Source organism: Acromyrmex echinatior, chromosome 3 (genome assembly GCF_024713525.1).
Source record: "Acromyrmex echinatior isolate Ae372 chromosome 3, ASM2471352v2, whole genome shotgun sequence".
NCBI classification, from domain to species: Eukaryota; Metazoa; Arthropoda; class Insecta; order Hymenoptera; family Formicidae; genus Acromyrmex; species Acromyrmex echinatior.
Window position 1 is genome coordinate 7,010,820 of NC_141854.1, and position 21,804 is coordinate 7,032,623.

The 21,804-nt window shown below is 33.7% G+C and overlaps 1 protein-coding gene across 2 annotated transcripts in view; it reads left to right on the forward strand.

Moving 5' to 3' along the window:
• The window catches only part of LOC105151783 (1-phosphatidylinositol 4,5-bisphosphate phosphodiesterase epsilon-1), a 129,177-nt gene that overhangs the window by 19,997 nt on the left and 87,376 nt on the right, over positions 1-21,804 (forward strand). The window contains exon 2 of one of the 2 annotated variants that reach the window (XM_011065689.2): positions 12,284-12,347. The exons of the other annotated variant lie outside the window; for it this stretch is intronic. The gene's annotated coding sequence lies outside the window, so the exon portion shown is untranslated. The remainder of the gene's footprint in view (positions 1-12,283; positions 12,348-21,804) is intronic. 2 annotated transcript variants of the gene reach the window in all.

Here is a 21,804-nt window from a genome sequence, read left to right on the forward strand (position 1 = left end):
TCTGCATAGATTGTCGCTTATGAACGAAAAATAAAAAGGAAGAAAAATATAACGTGTCTCGCAGCTGAATCAATGACGGTGTAAATTGAAAAAGAAACGGAAACTGGGGCTCTTTGATATCAAGAATAGAAGCGCACAAGAAGAGTCGCGAGTCGTTAAAACTCAAAGGAAAAAAGCTCATAGCCCTCACGGAATTTCAATTACCAAAGATTGATTTTTTTTTTATTCTTCAAGTCACTCCCCCTTTAGATTACCGTATAAGTTGCACGAACGCAGCGTAGCATAGTGTCGAAATTTACGAGCGACATCGAGATTTCCATTCGCGGTGCCGTAAATTCAATACGCTCAAGCGTTAACGGCACCCGGTAGAGATGTAAAGAGATGGATGTCGATCCGATGTCGTTCACAGGACGCGGAGACGCGTGTTACATCTAAAGAGGAAAAAGTTGGCGTGATAAATTCCATCTAATAGACTGCAAAGAGAACAGCCAATCTGTTGCGCGATTGATCTCTATTCGAGTGAATTTCGCAGACAGCAAATACATCTCTTCTTCCTTCTTCTTCTCTTTCCCTTTCTTTTTCGTCGTTTCTCTTTTTCTTTGTGTGTCTAACTATTATTGTCATTATTCAGTGTATTGTATGCTAATGAATAAATGGCTCGTACAGCCTGACAAATCATCACGTCATTATTGTTGCTAATTCAATAGGAACAAGACGGATATACCAATTACGTGCACGTGCCTGCTATTGATTTCTGTATGAGTGCAGGGAGAACGTGGCTGTGGTTTGGATTTAGAAGGGAAACGCGAATGCAAAATCGTCTGGCTCTAAGATAATCAAGCTTTCACTTATTACGAGCTTTATTACTTGCAGGACTTCTTCCTCGGCCGTTTATTAATCCGTCGGATTTCCGCTCGTCCGGACTTTTCCATCGCTTAACCGCGTGAAAATAAATCATTCGCGACAGCGAAATTAAGTTCTTTATTACAATTTTTGTTGACTTCTTTCCATTATTGACATATTTTGTTCATTTATATCTGATCTCTGCATATTAAAACCCGCTTTAGACAATTTATTTCTACTCTGAAAAAAATTTGATGCACTTCTAATTTTTAAATGAATTTTAATATATATATATAATATATATTTTATATACATATGTATGTATTTTAATTCAGCAATTATTTTTTGTATTATGCAATATATAATATTATAAACAGATTGTTATTATGAAATCTGACCTGAATTACAAAGCGTCTAAAATAGACTTAATTAATGATACAAGCCATTATTCCCTTGTTAGCAATTGTGATTTCAGGCGACAAGTGACACAAATGATTTAACTGATTACGAAGATTAAATTGTTCTTGTATGTAATAGATTATTATTTCATCTTTAGCGTCATGATGATAATTATTTCACTTAAAAGGCTACGTGGATTCAAGAAAAATTCTCATTAGATTCACTTATTCTTACACTTATATAATATTGTACACGTTTTATATTGTTTCGTGAAATTGCTCTCTTCATAAAGAAACGCGTGATTCACTTTTGTTAGCAGTAAAATTTTCATTGCTACAAATTTAAAGTGCAATTGCTCTTTTTAAATATTGCAACGTTCAAATTTATTTTACTTAAGAGAGCATTACAATAAGTTAAAAAGTAAACTAATTAAAATTTTTAGTTAAGAAAAAATATAGAACTAATTTGAAATTTGGATTTTCATGTTTTAGTATAGAGTAACCATTAGGAGTTGAAAATAAACAATAAATTATATTTTTCGTTCTTTGTTTCAATCATCGTTTTACGGATTAAGATTGGATATTTGAGATTCATCAATTTCATTTGAGCCATTGTTTATGAGCATCGACAGGAATGTATTAATCGAAAGAAAGATACTATTTCTCATTGAGTACTTGTAGAGACAAAAAACATACAAAAGCATCTCGTAGATTCCGTAATAATATATAAATCGAAAAAAATTTCATGCAAAAGTACACAAGCGAAGTATCAAATTTTAATTTAATCAAAACTTGATATGATTTTAATGAAATTCTTTATACAAGTAGGTTACGTAAATAGATGAATTAATAATATTAATTATCACTGAAAACCGGAGAGATAAAATTATTCTTAAAGATAAAGTGTCTTTTAGCTTTTTTCGTTATATCTCAAAAATTATTCAAGGAACAATTGTAATGTATCAAAAATGTTTTATAGAAAAGTTATATAATGAATTTACATCCATTTCACGTTATATTAAAAAAAATAACTTTTTTTATTTTTAAACACTTTTCTTTTGATAGTTAATGCGTTCATGATATGCTTATAAACTGGCTTATACAATGGCTCAAATTGATGAATTTTAAATCCCAGATCTTTAATCAGAAAAACAATCATTAAAATAGAGGAAATATATAACGATCTATTTTGAATTCTACTTTTCTCTCATCTTATATTAAAATTTATAATTATTAACAATTTATACATTTTACACAAACAATCGAAAATTATTAAAAATATTTTAATTAAAAATTTTTATTAAAAATAAATTTGAAATAGTATAAAATCCAGATTAGATGACGGTTTTAATTTAATCTTAAACAATAACCTAAAATTCAAAAAAATTATTTATTATTTATATTAATTATTGATATGAGAAAATCTCGAAATTTTTGATTATGTTGAAATAATATGTTTTTGGACTTGTAGAATTGGATTTTTAGAAACAATCATTATTTTTTGACGATGAAAAAGTATTAAAGTATTGTTATATGTTTGATTGAAAAATCACTATGTGATCAGAGAATGCATTTAAAACTATGCATATCAAATTTACAACAATTTAGTTCAAAAATTTTTAATGATCAAGATCACCATTTTAAAAATTGCGACTAGTTGAATTATTGTAACTAATCGAATTAATTTTCGAACTGCAATTTTTAAAATAGTAAAAACAAAATAGTAAAAAAGCTCATATATATAATCTTTCAGAAAATACATAAAAGAACCTATACATTCTTTCGAATTTTTATAGTACTGTAAAAGCCTTAATATTTCTCTCGCAGATCTCTCGTCTTCCTCCTGCCATTCCGATTACTGCAGATACGTGCGTATGTTATTGCACGTGGAAATGCATTTCCAGTCAGACAGATGTTCGCATCTATTTTCAATTACCGATCGTAGCGTCGCAAACTTGTATTCTCTGACGCGAATACTGCGCGAGGTTTTGTCGTTTTTCGAGATATTCCCTCGCGAAGAGAACAGATATCCAGCTGGGCGAAGCCGGGTGTTCTGCATTGTAAAACAGCATGATTCCGTCAGCGATGTTATGGAATGTCGAAGATAATGAAATGGCATCGTTCCAGAGACAAAAGGAGTTGACGTCCGGCGAAAGTTTTGAAAAGCCGCGGCTGTCTCCGAAAAACTGGCCAGTGGCCAATCGCTGCGTTGCTCGATATGATGTTTCCGAGTAAACTTTAAAGTGAGATCGCCTTCTCCGGAATGGCAAATCGAGAGACTTCTTCTGTCCTTTCTTCTCTTATCAACTAGCAAATAAAATAAACTCCTGTTTGTTTAAAGTGAAGTATTCGACAGAGCGTAGTCTCAATGGACATACAAATGCTTGGAACGTACGTGAAATGCATCGAAGATGCATGTCGTTCGAGCAGGTGTCGCGTGAACTGGATTCTTCGTTTTAAAAAAAGAGGATTAAAAAATACATAATGTATTTATTTTCTGTCTTAAAACAGAATGTTCTCTCAAAACATAAGATTTGCAATGTAATAAGAGAATATAGGAATCTCATTTAAGTTATGTGCGATCTTTCTTTATCAAATCCCTGTATGGAAAGAGATGGAACATCCGTCTATCTGCGTGATGTTATATGCAGATTGCCCGTTCAATGATTTTTCCCTGTGGTCAGTTTACGTAATATTCCAACATACGCAATAGAATTTCCCGCTGTAATATATCGCCTCAGTGTATTGCAATGATCACACGCAATTATCAATTATGCCAATTATTAAATATGTACACTATTATTCGATGCCTGATCTGAATTCGTCCGTTACTGATCTTGTATATTGCTGGTCGTTGAAGTGTAATTAGGTCATAGTTTTACCTTGAACGCTCACACGGTAAAGTTAATCATCTCGTGAACTGCTAATTAAATTGTCTCGAGCTCACATGCCATCCCGAAGTTCTTCGCATTTCATAGGCAAAATTACGTTGCATAAATATGTCATATAAGGCAATTATAAGGAAATTCTCCTACAATTAATAAAGCTTTTAATGAAAAAGTTGTGAAAGTTGTTAATGAGAAATGGGAATGCGCTTATTGTTGACAAAAAAAGTAAATATGTATTTTTAATTCAAACATATATTTCGATATTAAATTACTATCGATATTAAATTGCGTTAGCTCGAGTTATTATTATTACTAAAACGCATATTGCAGAATATATGTACAAAATTATATATATTTTTTAATAATTAAAAAAATAATTTATTTGCGGATATTTTCTTTTCAAAATTATTGATCTCATTATCTAGATAAATATGATTGCCGAAGATAAATATTAATTAAAAATGTCATGCTCTATTTTGCAATGCAATAAAATCAATGAAAAGTCAATATTAGAGCCAAAATCAGATAACAGTACAAAACTAGTTCATTATAATCTTAAAACGTATAGTTTTCACGAATACGAAATAGCAATAGTATTGTATTATTATTTGGCTCAAATATTAACCTGTTTTCATTGATTTTATAAATATGATTACCGAAGATAATAACAATAACTTTTAAAAGAAGGCATCTTTAAACAAAGAAATTTTTATTAATAACAAAAATGTAGGGAAAATATTTTATGGAAAGGTCTCAGGATTCTTTTATGTTAGAGCATATGATAAAAGCTATAAGAGAGCGACCATAAGAGCAGCGATAAAAGCTAATCAAATCTATCTTTCTTTGATGTGTTTATATTGGAACTGTGATAATATTATATCTCTGTTCGCTGTTAACTAGAGTAAATCATTTTTGAAAATAAGTTTAAAAGAAGAATTATATACCATTATTTTTAAATAGTGCAAAACAGTATGCTGGAAAATATTATTCTCAAAACAAATTAAAATTCTATAATCTGCTTATTTTATCAAATATTCCTTATATAGTTTGCCAATGACATATTTGAATTCTGTAAGGTACTTGCAGATGCGTTAAATGATATAATACATATCAAAAATTTTTAACAACTTCTGACTAGTTTATCCCTGAAACTGAATACTTTATGCTACGAAAAAGTAACAATGAAATGAGGAGTAATCAATAAGAACGGTAATAGGCATGAACACAGACACATTTTAATTTCAAGTCCAAAGCTACAAATCCTGGATAGTACTGCTATTATTATATAGTCAGTCAGAGCGTAGAAATTCAAAGTTTTCCTTCTCGACGTTGTTATCACTGATTAACTACGAAATCTCGCTTTGCACACTGCTTTAATATAAACATTTGTTTTAAATTAATAACATATCGAGTAGGATAATGGCCTATAAAAATGATTAAAAATAATTTAAATTGGTTATAATTTGACATTATGAATTTAAAGTGTTCGTCAAGAAAAGACATCTTGCTTCGTTGTAGTTAAATTGAAATACAAAATTATCTCTTACTTAAAATAACAAAGATTTATTTCTCTCTTTTCTTTGAAATTTAGGAAACTGAAGAAGAGATATTTTCGTTATTAAGCTAAAATCCTAAGTCTGCATACCTGCAGTAACTTAGTTTCTGTTACAGATAGTTATATCGGCAGATAACTTTTGGTGCGAAACTGCCCTTCCAACTACTTGATAGGCTAATATGGCTTCACGAACACCTTGTTGCAAGAGACTTGCGCCAAGTTTTCGTTAATGCGCCTAACTATACTCAAACTTTAATCTTCCCCCGGTTATTTGCATAAGAATAATAAAGTGATCGCCAAATTGACTTGTGTTTCGTGCAAGTTTGTGAACTCACATTACTCGTTTCGGTTGTGAAGAATAACGCCGGATGATCTTGTTGCTTAACAGTATTGAAACTTTAAAGGCCAAAGTGACCTTCGTCCATTACTAATGCAATTTATTGTTAAAAGCGGCAGTGGAATCAGAGAATTACGTTGCGGTCAACGATCATTAGTGAGTTTAACTGCGACCGGGAATAATTCCGTGCTGCGCATATAATGAACAACCACTTTTAATTATAACTATCACGTATATTTATTTGCAAATGGCGCATCCAGTATTTCGTTCATCAAATTAATTCTCGCAATATGGCCTGACGTACATCACGATGTAATCCGTTTCCGTTGTAATTAAGTTGCCGACACCGAATGCAATAGCAGAAAATCTATTTGTCCCGCTGGATTTTACTGACATCCTCTTAATTCATATCTATACAATCGGTATGCATATTCGATCGCGAACGACGATCAACGGTAAACTCAGAGATAAGACAATTGCTTCATTGTGTCGAGGAAAATACCTTTGCGAGCATCGATACAATATCGTACCTTGTGAGATTACCTCAACGTTGAAGATCCATGTTTTATTAAGTCCCATAAAATAATAACTGTGCTCCAGAGTGTTTTGAGCGGTATCTACGATCTGGAAGTCTTTACTGTCTCTACAGAAGTATTTGCATTAATCGATAACACACCGAGAGATTCCTCACGTTCCCGTAAGGAATCCCTTAAACTCGCGCAGTGATACTAACGACGTGGAAATTACCGGGTGCACCCAAGCTACACGAGATAATCGTGCTAAATCTCGTCGAGGTCTTCTAAATTACCCAAGAATTGCGCGAGAAATTACGTTACGTCGTGATGCCCTGTTTTTTGCATCCGAATGAAAAAGACATAATCCTTAATATTTCCCACAAATCTCGGTTCTTCCTGCGCTGCTTCTAAGATAACTCGTGAATTAGCTGCCTCATTAGTCACGTCGAGAAGTGAGCCTGTCACATCCTCATTTTGTCTTTTCAAATATTCGTTACCTTAATCAGCCACACATACGCCACGCCATACATACCCGTCCATCCAGAAATTTCCTCCTTATTCCCCCTATAATTAGTTTCAAGCTTTAAGCGGGCGTGCTTTCATACCGTAAGCTTTGGTATACCTCGAAATCTATATACTGCCGTCGTAACCATTCATGGTTGACGATATCACAGGATCTGTCTCTCAACTTCGGCATCAGAAACGCATTCGTGAGCTCACAGAATAAAGCAATCAAAACTTGGCCGGGTTATTAAAACATGGTTGCGCATAAATCCCAGTTTTCGCGGATAGATCTCAAGGATGGCGACATACGAGGATGTCGAATAGATACGGAGAATTCATTCCAAAAGAGATAATAAGGTTTTTTTTCTTTTTATCAGAGCGACAGTCCTGTTCGTTTGTACAACCATATCTTGGCTCACGTTTAAATCGCGAATTTAATCACTCAAGTTAGTCGCTCAAGAACTTGTTGCTTTTAATTCCTGGTCTCTCTGTGCAGTTTTTCGATTACGAAGCACGCTAAGGGAATATCTTGTTAAATAATCAATGAGCAAGCTGATTACCCCAGGACTCAATTCAATTTTCTTTTAACGCGATCCTCGACCGTGTAATAATATCTTTCTAGTAACTTAAATTCTTTCTTAATATAACAGCATTTATAATACCTCTATTATTCCGCACAAAATGTAACTCAGTATGATCCGAGATATTAAATTAATTCATGCAATTTATTAACCGATTATGTCATAAATCTTTGAAATAGACTGCAGTAAAAATGCTGAAATAGCTAGAAGAAGAGCTCTAAAGAATCTAATATTTTTATCCCTTAAATTGAGGGATAAAGTAAGTGCACGAAAATTCGCCATGAAATAGGATCACATTGCGATTTAATGATCTCGCGAAATGTAAAAATCTTTATGTCTCAAGCCAGTTATATTACTGCTGTTCTTTGCAACTAAATAATTTCTATAAATCTTATGAGATCTCGACCTAATTATTCTGACCCGGTTATCAAACTGAATTTTAACTTCACTTTCAATATACACTTTCGTTATTACCTCAATCCAAGCTAAATGAACTTTAACTCGCATATGATTGGAATTAGTTGGGAGTGCACTCTGCTGCTACGTGATGTAAAATAAATTGCGCGCATATATTTTCGTGATTTTATAATCTCAAAAGGTTATTGAGTTACCACATATAATGCAATATAATATCAAATGTGGGACACCGACGTATTATGTTTAACTTTCCTTCGGCGATGTGGAACAATGTGTAGAATTGGAAAAATTCTGAATTATTCCACTTGAGAGCTAGTTTCCCACATTACAGTCTGCGTGTTTGTACCCACTGAAAGTATTATAATATCAGCTATATCGTGCTCCACATTCGCGATTAGTGTTGACTTAAGCGCTATGTACACTCAAAATATTACATGCACATCTATCAAGAGATTCCATACAGCGTTCGCCATCTTTCGTCCCTATGTAATTACACAGTCAACTTTAGGATAACTATCTAGTTCTCCGATTCGTTTGCTCTCCTTCATTTCGTCCCGACTACTCCACATTCAATTTTCCTTCTCTATCTCTCCCTTTCTTTTTCTTTCCATAAATATGGAAAACGAAAAGGTTTGTTTCTTTATATAAATACGTGACCATTCTCAGAATTTAGACATCCTCGTTTATTTCGTGCTTTAAATTGCGTTTTCTTATTGTGACGTTGACAATAGTTTCCTTGTTTTCCCACGCGTGCGAGTAAATTAATCTCAAGTTCATTGTGGAAACGGTTCGTTTATTTAGAGCGTGGTGTGATTTACGCGTGGTATCTCGTACATCCATGCAAATCCGGAAATTATTACCCATGTAAGGGATTCTCCTCACCCTTTTGCTCGGTTTAGCGGCAAATTCTACTGAATTACGAACAACTTACGGCGAACTGATGTGACCGTAACATTACAACTTCATTCGCAGGCTTATCTCTGGAATGATGTTATCATTCTTATGCTAATCTCTTATATGATGTGGGTTTTTGGCAACGGGAGAGATAGGTAGAGAAAAAAAGAGAACCGACGATTCTATCGCTCGATCGATAGCTCCCTCGAGTGTCGTTACATTTACACATTTAGCTTTTTCCGTCCCGATGATACGTTAAAGATCCAACTTTCAACGTAGCGTTTGCCTAGCAGAATCTCATGCCACGCTGTCGCGCACTAAAATTAATTAGAATTAATATTGGTATATAATTTTCCTTGCCGAGAGGACCACGAGCTCGAGAGGCTAAAAATTCCCTTGGTAAAAACGGAAAGTCGCTTAAAAGAGGCGATAGACACGCTCCGGCGAAAGTTGGCTTTCATAATGACTTTTAATATTTTCAATCGCGCCGGATAGTATCGTGCATTATGCGCTCGATCGAGTCCAGGAGAATTTCGGCGTAATAATAAAGTTTTGGTGGATTATCCGAGCAGCTTACAGCATCGCTTTCACAGCGCACTCGCCTTCTCCCCGCAGTTCTTTATCGTATCCTTTCTTATGAGAAAGCAATATTGCCACCGTGGGTAAAACCCACTTCTTATATGTACAAAAATACTTTCCTCCCCGGTTTTTTGCCATTTGCCAGTCAACTCGGATATCGTATTAAATAAACTCCAATCTTAAATTGGAAATATATATATATAATGTGACATCGTGATACGTGTCCTAGATGTTTCTTTTCGTCTGATGCTTGTTTCTTTTACCGCATTAGATTCTTTGAAACGACTGCGAGGAAATCATCTACGCTTCCGTGCCGATTTTCTTTTTCCGAGAGCGGTGTTTCTTTCAGCAGATGTCATTGTACTACCAGGTTACAACGTCTCTCTTTCCGATTCGTTTTCGCAATTTTTCCCTATTTCGAGAGGTATCAATTCTTCACATGTAATTCTTCCTCCTCTTCGTCGACAAGTTCAACATTAAATCTTGACGTTTCGCTATAACGTTGGAAAATGGACGTTTTAGACGTCGTGGAACGTCATTCCGCACCTGGCGTCTTCCATAACATGATTCTTTCTTTCTGAAAATAACGCGAACCATGCGGGTTAACAAGCCACGATTTACCTCGTTTTTATTCTTTGCTTTTCTTTTCTATCACAAAGCGGAAGAGGAAACAGAGACGGAAATAGAAAATTACATCACTGATCCATTTTTACTAATGGCTACTCTTCTCCTATTTTTTTTCGACGCGTTGAATGCATTTGTCCGTTCCATCCGCGTCGGCCATACTGTGTGCATCACCTCCGAGGAATATGCGCTCGTAGGAAAGTGCGGTTGGCTCGATCGAATTTTAAAGCTTTCCCGTCGAATCGAACGTATCTACCTACTTGCGAGAGAGACGATGAATTACTCTACCTCAGGGACGATTTCTCGACAAACGTGCCAGGGAATTTATCTAAGAGAAAGACACGCCGCGTGGGCACACCAACGATAAGATGGCCTCGGTAAAAGAGCTGATAGAAGATATAGAAGAAAATGTTTGTGAGATACATAAGGTGCCCTCAGAACCATCGCGATATCCTTTACACTGTAGATTATCTAATAGCTTTGAAATATATCCTTTTATTTTTAATTTGAAGTCTACTTCTATTTTCAAGTTTATGTTATTTTAGAGACCTTATAATAGAATTTCACCCACGAACGATTTTATCAAAACCCTAGACAGAGAGAGAGAGAGAGAGAGAGAGAGAGAGAGAGGTGTATATATATATATATATATATATATATATATATGTACATATATCTTTATGTTTAATAAATCCTTATTTTTTTATTCCTATACATATATTACAAAAAAAATTAGCATTTATATTAATCTTCCTACTCATTGTATCATTTTTTATGCAATATTTTAATTATTCATTTTAGCTGGTAAAGACTGAATATAGTCGTAACGTACCACGTTATTATCTCTCTTATTTGAATGAATAAACTATTAGACCAACATCCTTTGGTGTTCATTTCGACCCTTAAATTACGTTTTATTTTGGAAGAATCGAACTTTGATTTTTTAATTTAATCTTCCCATATTATTATACATTTAAAGAATATTTAACGAAGAATGTTCTATTTTAGATTTAAAAGTAGATCACTTGATAAAAAGTTCTTTGATATGTCAAAAGTTTATTTCTTAGAAATAATTATTGCATCGATCGAGAAACTGGACGCTTCAACAGTTAATAACTACTATATACTCACCTTCAATCTTCAAAAGATTGAGAAACTAAGATAAATCGCGTAAAGTCGTAAGTTATAAATTATGCAATGAAAGCAAAAGTTCAATATCTCACTCATCAAAGAAGAAGTTTACGTTTTGTCATAAATATTGATTACAAGAAAAGCCGATGATCCCAGACCAATGTTTGCGATATCATCTATAATGAAATCTTTATGAAATGACCGGAATGGAAATGGTGAGTGTATTCAATACTGATTCTGATAAAGGGATTCTGATGCGATCCTTCTATTTTCATTTAAATGCAGAATGCATAAGAACATATCAACTTTAGAACGGGCGCTTTTCATAGAATTTCACGATGGAGATCCCATTCAAGTAGGATCGTACTGATATCTTGATCTAATGACTACGAAACTATAATAAAAGCTTTCGAATCAGAATTTAGAAAAGAGAATGTTACGCTCTGTTACGATCTTATATTACGCATAGCGCAAACATTAATCGAGTTATCTTGTGCATATTGCTTACCTTACGTGCATCCCCCCAAAGAGTTTCCAGGTATTTACTATGTTACGTTATGCTGCAGTGGATCATGTATCGTGGAATAATTATTCATAGCTACAAGGGAGATACAAGATTCTCTCCCATCCGTGGAGAGTTCTCAATATGTAAGCACTGTTGCGCACCGCCTCAATCTTCTCGAGCGCCTTGACTTTACGGAACTTATGAAAACGATTTGCGTTAGTCGCAATTCGATACCTTTCTCTTTCCAAGTAATTCTCGCAAACCATCTTGCGAGAAAAGAGCGAGCAAAGGGTTACTATTGAAAGATCTGTCGTAAAATCAACACTTTAAATATAAAGGTCTGTATTTAGATTGGCGGAGACGAGTGAAGAAAAGATTTGTAGAATAGTAACAATAGTAAATCGCGTTACGCACTGACGTTTGATTCTTTCGACAGATCTTTCCGATAAATTTGCATGTCACAGAACAGCGAAATGCGATGCAAAACTGATTTGTCATCGTTCACTTTTCAGACGAAAGAATCGGAGATCGATCGTCCATCAAATTGGGCTGAATAGGAAGCTACACGTCTCTTTGGTACGTAAAAACATTTATATGATTTCATATGAATAAGTTATCTTGGAAAAGGTATAAAACTAACAAATGATATCAAATAAAAAATAAATTTTTACAGTTAAAGAGTTAGTTTAAGGAAGTATAAATTTTTGTAAGTCTCATTGTAATTATAAATACACATGTATTAGCGAGTTTAGCTCTAAATTTGAAAGACAAATTAAAACACTAATTTATAAATTTTGAATAAGCAATGTTGAAAATTATCCTAGAAAAAGTTTTTATATATTGAGAAAAAAATGTTTGGTATTTGTAACTATATTACCATAATTATAATTATTACTGCTATAATAATCATAATTATAGCAATATGTAATTATAGTTACAAATACAAAACATTTTTTTCTCAGTGTATGCTTTTGTGAACCTTGTAAACTTTGTAAAGTTTGTTAACGACTTTGTATTTCTCTATGAAAAAATAAATTTAATTTACGTAACTTTTCCACATAATTGATTCATACATATATAACACATTCATTAAAATATCAGCATGAAAAAATTTAATATTATGGCATTTTAGAGAGAGAATTTGGTATTGAAACATAATGTTTATAGAATTGCACTTTTTTCATTAGTAATTTAAAAATTTTTACGCATTGAAGATTTGAGAGTACAGATTGATAAAGACATTTAATGGGGAAATTATAATTTTAGTATTATATTTATATATCTATTATTGTTAATATAAAATGTTTATTTCGATGTTACAAAAAAAATATTGATCTGCAACTTCTGCATAAATTTAAATTTGCATTATCGTAAATTATTGTCGTGTTTGCGCAAGTAACATACCGAATTCGTTATTTTGCGAAGGTACACTAATACCAAGTATAAATCGCACGATTCGATAGTGAATTCACGGAAAAATGTTACGAAACAAGGGATACCTTTGGGAAAACTACCGAGACAGCACGGATATCTCTACATTGCTCGTAATGTAACAACAAAAAAGACATCCCCTTGGAAAATGAAATAGCCACGTAAAAGGTTGTCCACTTCTCACTTTTATTTCCACAATCCCACAATAATTACATCAAAGAGCAGTATAATCGTCATTGTCGTCGTTGTTTTGTCTCGTCCACTTGAGAAAAAATTGCTCGAACGAAATAACGAAGTTAAGCGTGCTCAAGTAGCTGCTTTATTAACTTTAATGCAAAACGAGTAAGCTCGGTGGCAAACGCTGTAAAGAATCTCGAGGAGGGCAGTCCTGGCGATCGAGGTGGACGATTGATGATGCTGTTGCAGAAAAACGTGAAGGACTGCTCTACTCGAGAAGAAGGACACGCGCGCGAATTTGCATAAAAAGGATTTGCTGGAAGCGATTGCGTGGAAGAAGTCTCGTACAGAATGCGAACGAGTCTTGTACGCGCACGAGGGATCCAGCAAACTTTTTCCTGCTTTTTAATTCTCCCGCAGGACATCCCCGGTGCCACGAGGCCACCCCGTTCGCTTCACTTCACCCCTCTCCTCCATTTCGCAGCCGCCTTGATTAATGCCGCGACGCGACCGACTCTTCGACCAGTCTCACCGACAGAGCTACTTTTCCTATTCCCGCGAACGGGATTAAGAGAAAAGAAGTCGCTACGTTAAACCCTTTCTGTCCCGAGTCTCTATTTAATAAAGAAGAGACCTGAATTTTTCATGAGTTTTTCCTACGTGACTGTGAATGACGACGTGAATACCTAGGAAGTTTTAGAATAGGCCAATTTATCAAGATTCGGACTGTTATTAATCACGGATGAGTTAACTGGAAAATGTAATTTCCGTATCGTTTCTCATAAATTGAATTACTTCATAAAATTATAAAGTCTTTTTGTAACATTTGTTGGAAAATTAAAACGAGAAGTATGTAAAAATAAATTTTTATTATTCATCATTTCCACATTTGTCATTTTGAATATTAAAGGAATTAAATCACGCAATTTAAAAATATAGCGAGTGGTAGTTATACATCGGGAACAAGCTGAAAGCTATCACGAATTGGAGAGAGTGCTACGAAAAAATAAAAGAGAAAGCGCGCAAGCAAGAAGGAAGTAAAACGAGCGCCAATTTATCGATAAAAGCGGGCTTCGTACCGAGCAGCCGTGATCGACTTTTTTATTGCAGGTTTTCCAAATAATTTTAATGAAATATTGGAGAACCTGCTGCAGTTTGGCCGAGATTGCCCTCTTCTCTTCTCAGTTTCGTTTCAGCTAGTTTGTCTCTCTTATCCACTGCCTGGAATTTCATTAATTTAAAACAATCTTGTTGAGCAACCGATTGTCGTGGATTTATATTGAAAAACCATAAAAATGCACGCGAAAAAAATCTTATGACCAAAGAAAAAAAGACCTTAATCACTGTCTTTTAATTTAATCAGAAAAGAGCGCGATTAAAAATAGGACTATCAAATTCTATATGATGAACGTATTTATTTATTTAAAACTAACAAAAATAGTCGAATAATGAATATTTTCATGTTTTTCTAACCATTCATGATAAATAAAAATTTATTTGTCGTTGGCTAAAATCATCAATTACTTATTTAAATTTCTGTCCATTGCGAAAGAAAAATTGTAAATCAATTGTGTATACAGTAAAATAAATTAATTATTCCAACAATTAATATATATTTTATTCCTACTCTCTTTAAAATTACATAAATTGCTAAAATTGCAACTCGGAAGTTATTACAAGAATTTGTTAAAGTGCGAAATCTTGTCTCTTGAATGTGTGTTAATTGCAGGACATCGCGTGCCAATTGTTCCTCGCGAGTACTTTACGCTATATAGCGCACCATATCGTAATGTGGCAACTTGAAATAAAGCTGAAAAGTTTTAAAGGTTTTAGGTGCGAAGTTGAAATATTTTAATTATAACGACGGAAACATGCGCGCGAACGGTAACGACTATACACGATAAAATGAATTCAGGAATGTAAACTGAGAAACCAAATAAGGAAAAGTCTTGTGTAAATTAACGAAATTAAATGGTATAATATAATTAGAATATTGATTACGTACATACAATAATTCAACGTTTCGTAGAAACGTGGTTTTTAAACTTATAATACATCGAGGGTGATTCAGTTTCAAAAAAAGACGACGTTTCTTCTTCAAGAGAAATTCATTTTGTTGGCAAAATATAACGCGCGGTCTATTATATATGTTAAGCTATATATATGTTATATATATTAAGCTATATTCGAATCTCTTCAAGCGTTGAAAGTACGTTGTTAATCTCGCTATTTTTAATACAGTTTTCAAGGAAATTATCTTTATTAAAATACATTGTAATGTCATAAAAATCTGAGTGTTCATAAAAAACAGGAAATGCGAGCATCACGACAGATCTCACGCAGCAATGCACTAGCAAGATTCATAATATTTACATTTACCTCGATAAATTTACGGCATTTATGTGCCGTTCGTCCATCCGCACATTGCGTTATGTTTCTCCACATAAATCTCGTCGTTGGTAACTTAATCACGTTGGATTTATCACACAACGCTCGCATTCATACGACTTGTTTGCGAACGATAAATCGCCCAAATCACTTCGCATTAATTGACTATAAAAAAGTTATGCTATCATTAACTATACATTTTTTTGTTATTAAGCATGCGTTGTCTGATTCTTTCAGTTGAGCATATCTCTAAGAATTTCAGAGAGAATTATATCTCATTAAACGCGCTTTTTATATATAGACGCTTTAATCGCGTCTTCCGCGCAATTTTTCCACATTTGATTGTAAATATTTTTGCGACTAATCTTGGAAACTCAAAATTAATTAAAGAATTAGAACTGGTTTAAAATTAAACGAAGTATAAAATTTCGTTCTCGTACCGTGAAATCCTTTGACTCTCTTTCATTACCTATAAAGTAAAAAACTATCGCTGTGTACATTTTAGTCAAAGGAATCGTTTCCAAAAGTTGAGAAAAAAAAAATCTTCTGAATGTTGAAAAGCATGAAAACGTACGTTTTAGCAGAATATATTTACGTTAGGAAAATATCTTCGTTGCATTATTTTTTTATGACATCTATTAAATTATTACTTATAAAAAAGGGAACGATGTAAATTCATTTGGTATATAGATAATATCGCAAGAAACTGACGGAATGCCGCCGCTGAAAGCGAGTAGAGACGTAGCTGTAATCTGACAATGAGTGACAACCACGACGGCAATCAACGTCGGACGTCAAGTAGAATAGGTCTCGTTGTGGCAGGCTTCTAGCTGAGTAACGCGCCGGCTATAGTGAGGCCAAAGATTATGCAACTTCCGTAACAGAAGCTGTCAGACGCGCGATACCAGCGTGTGGGACGGCAAATAAATGGTCGATTTAAAAGCTGGCGCCACGATCAATAATTTACAGATATTCGCTGGAGATATTGTCTCGCAAGTAATAGTATACGGAATAATCCCCACTGATACGCCGCGCAAAAAAAATCCTTTTAATGTTATTAAAATCAGTCGAATCTCGTAAGAGAGTGTCTGCTTTCGCATTGAGCCTTTATGCTTACCGTTGTTCTTATCAGAAAACTGCTGGAATAACCGTTTTCATCTCCTGGCTTTTCTCTTAGGTAAAATCTACCGTGCCGCGACCTCTTTTCAACGCCCCTCGCTGTCTGTCTGGATTTCCCAACCGGCTTGCTTATAAAGTTTTAGTGACACGCTTCTTCGCGGACGTTTCTCTCCGTCGAGACTACAGATACCCAGTTGCTTTCTCCACTTTTCTCGGTTAACCTCGTGCATCTTACTCCTGCTTCTATCCAAAGGAGCAGAGTTCGAGCTTTTCGAGCGCAACGACGTCGAAAATATCATTACTCGAGTTAAGAACGTAAGTAGGCTCGTAAATAGACTTGTTCCATCATTTCTCTTAATACTATCTACGTTAAAGGGCTCATAACGAGGCTTCTAATTAATGGGATCTACCAGATTACTATTATTGTAATATGGGATCTAAAGAGAAGTAACACGTACAATATGAGAAGAATTCCGAGTACTTCTCTGTTCCATTCTATCTCTCTTTCTTGCAGATATATATGTGATATTATATCGTGTCCAATCTTATCATTGCACCTCATACCTCGTCTTCGTATGTAAAACTGCGGGAATAGCGACCTGTCGTTTCCCTGGATTAGGATTACGTGCATACAGAGAGTGAAATCTTATGGACGTGATGAACGTGCCGACAGAACAATAGAATAAACGGACAGAGTAAGGTGGAGCGTGTCCTCGCGGACTTTGCACACTGTTCATGTGGCTTCCATGTGTGGGACAACTATGTGTGGGACTGGTTGCACGTATACATAGACATGAAAACCGTGTACGTACGAAACCGTCGACTCATCCGAACTCGACCACGACGTAAATAGGAGAAAAAAAGAAACGAAAAAACCGTTAATAAAACGACATTGTTCCGCAAAGTTATTCCAATTAGACGTGTAACGTAATTAATGTATTATTCGCGTATATATATCTTGCTATACGTTTTTTAATCTGTGCTTTATTTGTTGCTTAATATTATTATACGGCGATATACTGCGCGTTAATTTGAACCTCTTTTGCTCTCCTTTTATCTCCGTGCAAAGTTCCGAATTCTGCCTGATCTCCAATGATTGATGGCAAGTCCGACGCTGCTCGCTCATTAACCTTTCCGTGCACGTATTACATTCGCCCAGAAACAAGTACGAAATTGTCGTTTCGCTTATTGGAGCAAAAATGTCATACATTATTTAACGTCCAAAACCGAAACGTTATTCCACCCATAAAAAAGATCGATTAATGTGTATCCTCTTATTTGAAGAAGATTGGACGTGGATAAAAGGAGGCAATTCATGAAAATATTCATTGTTCTTTGCTCCGAAACTTGAGATATTTCTTTTACTAAAGCTCTAGATACACCAAAGTAACGCAATCCTTTTATCTGAGCTGAAATGTCGACAACTTTCTTATTAGCTATTTTGACCACCATTTTGAATTTAATGACCTATAAACCAATAAGTGCTTAGTATTATTGGTACATAATATGGTTAGTAAGTCGAAAATGGAGGACCTTTGCGCTACTCTGGTATATCTAGAGCTTTACCTTTCACGGCTTTGCATTGTCCCAAACGCGATATATCTATTCTTATCTCAATATACTTTTTCGCAAGAGAAACGGGAACGCAAGGTACCCCGTTTTAGCGCATCGATACTCTGCACGCGCGGGTCGGCAGTATTACTTTTGCCTCGTGGATGCTTGCTAAATTGGAAACGGTTCGCAATTGAAGCTGCTCGTAATTAAAACTCACCGGCGGAAGTGGTTAACCTTTTGCAAAGAAACTTGAGATGCGCGGCACGCAAAACGATCTGGAACACTCGACACAAAGCTTCCGCAATGGGCGCCTGGATAAGTGACTTCAAAGGCTATCGTCTGCATATTTTAACATAGTAAATGAATCAGTATTGTGCTGCGCATTTTGCATGACGAAGGATCGAATGGCTGTGCGTGAAAACATCGGCGAGACTCGCGTTTAATTTTTCAAAATTTCGTTGGAAATTTCAAAATATTCACGCGTTTGATAACGATATTAATAGTTATCTCTTGCCTGATTGCTGTACGTCCCCATTGTAACCAAATAGTAACAGTTACAATGTTCGCATGAAAATAGAGTTTGAAATTTCGAGAATTTATTTAGTCCCTTTATTTTTTTCCCTCGGGTGATTTTTTAAATTTAAAATAATAACAAAAAAGTTCTGTGGTCGGTGTGTTATTGCGTTTAAATACATCCGAAAAAACAACGCAATTAAATTAAATATAGTTAATTTTAAAGAACGAAACGCGCTCGTTTGTTAATTTGTGTATCACATACGCAATCCATATCCATTATACAGAAAAGCCAAAAAGGCGAAATCATCGTTTATATGTTCGATATGCTAAAATATTTACAAAATTTAATATTGAAATAGCAAAATTTATAATTTGATACGTTAAAATTAAGTTAATTATGCTGCGAAATATTTTTTTCTTCTTTTCGAAGAGAGAGAGAGAGAGAGAGAGAGAGAGAGAGTCTCTTGATTTTAAAATAATCTGCTTCCACAGCATCAAAACTTTAATTTAAAAATAGTGAATTAATAGTATTGTAAATAAATTTCATTGTTTTGCGATTACCCAATTCCTAATCTTTACACGCTCTACAAGCGATCAAGCTTTGCGCTCTCGAGCTAATGTACGATTTCCCACAGCCACCCATTTTCCGGGTTGTTCCGAAATTGGATACTGCGGAACCAATAGGGACCAGTACACTTTGCTTCGATTCAACGTGATCTCGAGGAAGTTTTGTGTAAAACAGGAGATGGAAGACGATCTGCGTTTCTTGCAAGGAGAATAGAGAATTTTGTAAATGATTTTGGAAATAACAGAAAATAATATTAAACTTTTAATTTTACTAATTTTAAAATAATCGTTCAAGTTCATCAGTATTATATATTATTTATAAGCAAGACAATGATATACCTTAGTAATTTGATAAAACCGATTTAACCGGACAAGAAGTTAATATTTGAAGAATTAAGATACGAAAAGTTATACTTATACCACTATCTGTATGATTTCATAACTTTAACTATCATCCGTAAATTTTGATGTCTGCAGTAAATAAGCTATTTGAAAAACAACTCATCTTTCATAAAAAAAATTATAATAATTAATATATATATTTATGTATACATTTTCTTTTTATATTTATCGTAATACATTTTTATATAATATCTTTATTATAACTTTTTTTGTTAAACTTTCTTTGTATTTATTTCTTCTGTTTACGTATATTCTTACACAAAACTAAAGCCTCAAACATAATGCAAGGGAATAGCAATAGCGATAGAAATAACACGATTTCAATTTATCAGGTACTGTATATCCTGGTAGAATTTGATATCTAATAGATTGAAATCGTATTATTTCTATCGCTATCAATATTTCCTCGCATTGTGTCTAATTATCTATTATATTATTTCCAAATTAAAATGTACATTCAACGTGATTGTTACCAATCAATTATATAAATAATATTTATTAAATCATATAATGTTTAGTTTTACATTATAATTTACAATAAACAGAAGTAATAAATACACAGAAAAAGTTAAATAAAATATATTATAATAACAATAATGTGTTACAAAATTATAAATAACACAATGTTAAATATAATATATATATATATATATATATATGAAATAAAATACATATATCTATATGAAATAAAATACATTATATTTGTTGAAATATTTTTTTTAAGTAACTAGATAAAAATATTGATATTAAGTGCCAATTATTACAAATATCTGTTAAAAATTTCGTTATTAATTTAAGTAACATATAAAGGAAAATTGTAATTACAAAATAACTGAAAATAAATGATTTCACTAAAAACTAAGTTACAGTAGTCTTGAATATAACGAATGTGTGCATTAAATTTCATGCAAATCCATATAAAAATTTATGGAAAGTTACATTAAATTATATAAAATTTTATAAAAAGTACATTAAATATCATAAAATTTTATAAAAACTACATTAATTTTATGTACATATACACAAATATATTTTTCAGTTACAAATACATTAAATGTAATGTAATGTCATGAAATTAAATTCACCTTATGTAACTTAAAAATATATTAAATTTTATAATATTTTTAACAGTGAATGATAACAATAAGAACTAAATATAAATTAATTCTCCTGTTGTATCCAACCATTTTGAATAATAAGAACATTATTCTCATCAATTTTGCGAGTTGGCTAACTAAATGAGAGAAGCGTGACAATAAGAAATCGAGAGAGCTTAAAATCTCGTCTGAAAGGCTCTGCTTGGCATTTAACATCATCAAAGGTCACGAGGCCGAATGTATCTTGGTAGCAGTTTGCACACGTTCCGCGTCTAAGAGACATATATAAGTATCGGCTTTGTGAAGACGGCGAAATTACGCTGCAAAATGCGAAACGTCGAGTTCAAGAACATTGAAATGACACTTATTCGCATGTACGTCCTATTGCTAAATAATCGCGCAGAGACTGTCACGCCAAGGGGAGCTATGCCGATTTACACGGCTGTTGGTCTTTCCACAGATTGCTATGGTTGTCGGGACGATGTTATATACATCGGATTTTCACGGTAGTAAAAGCGGCGACTGTAAAAGGCCGTGGTTGTAAGCTCATACACGACATGGATCTCAAGAGACGCGCGGTTAAAGCCAAGATATCAGTCAGTAAATACGCTTCTTATGAATCTCATTCTTCCGGAAATCCTCACAGAAAGATTAAATCAAGATTATTGTTAAGTAATATAATAAGTAAATATTAAACCGTTTATTTTATTTTAATTAGTAGCTATTTATAAGCTACCTCATTATTAATAATTTTCATAATATTTGTATTAATGTTAATAGAA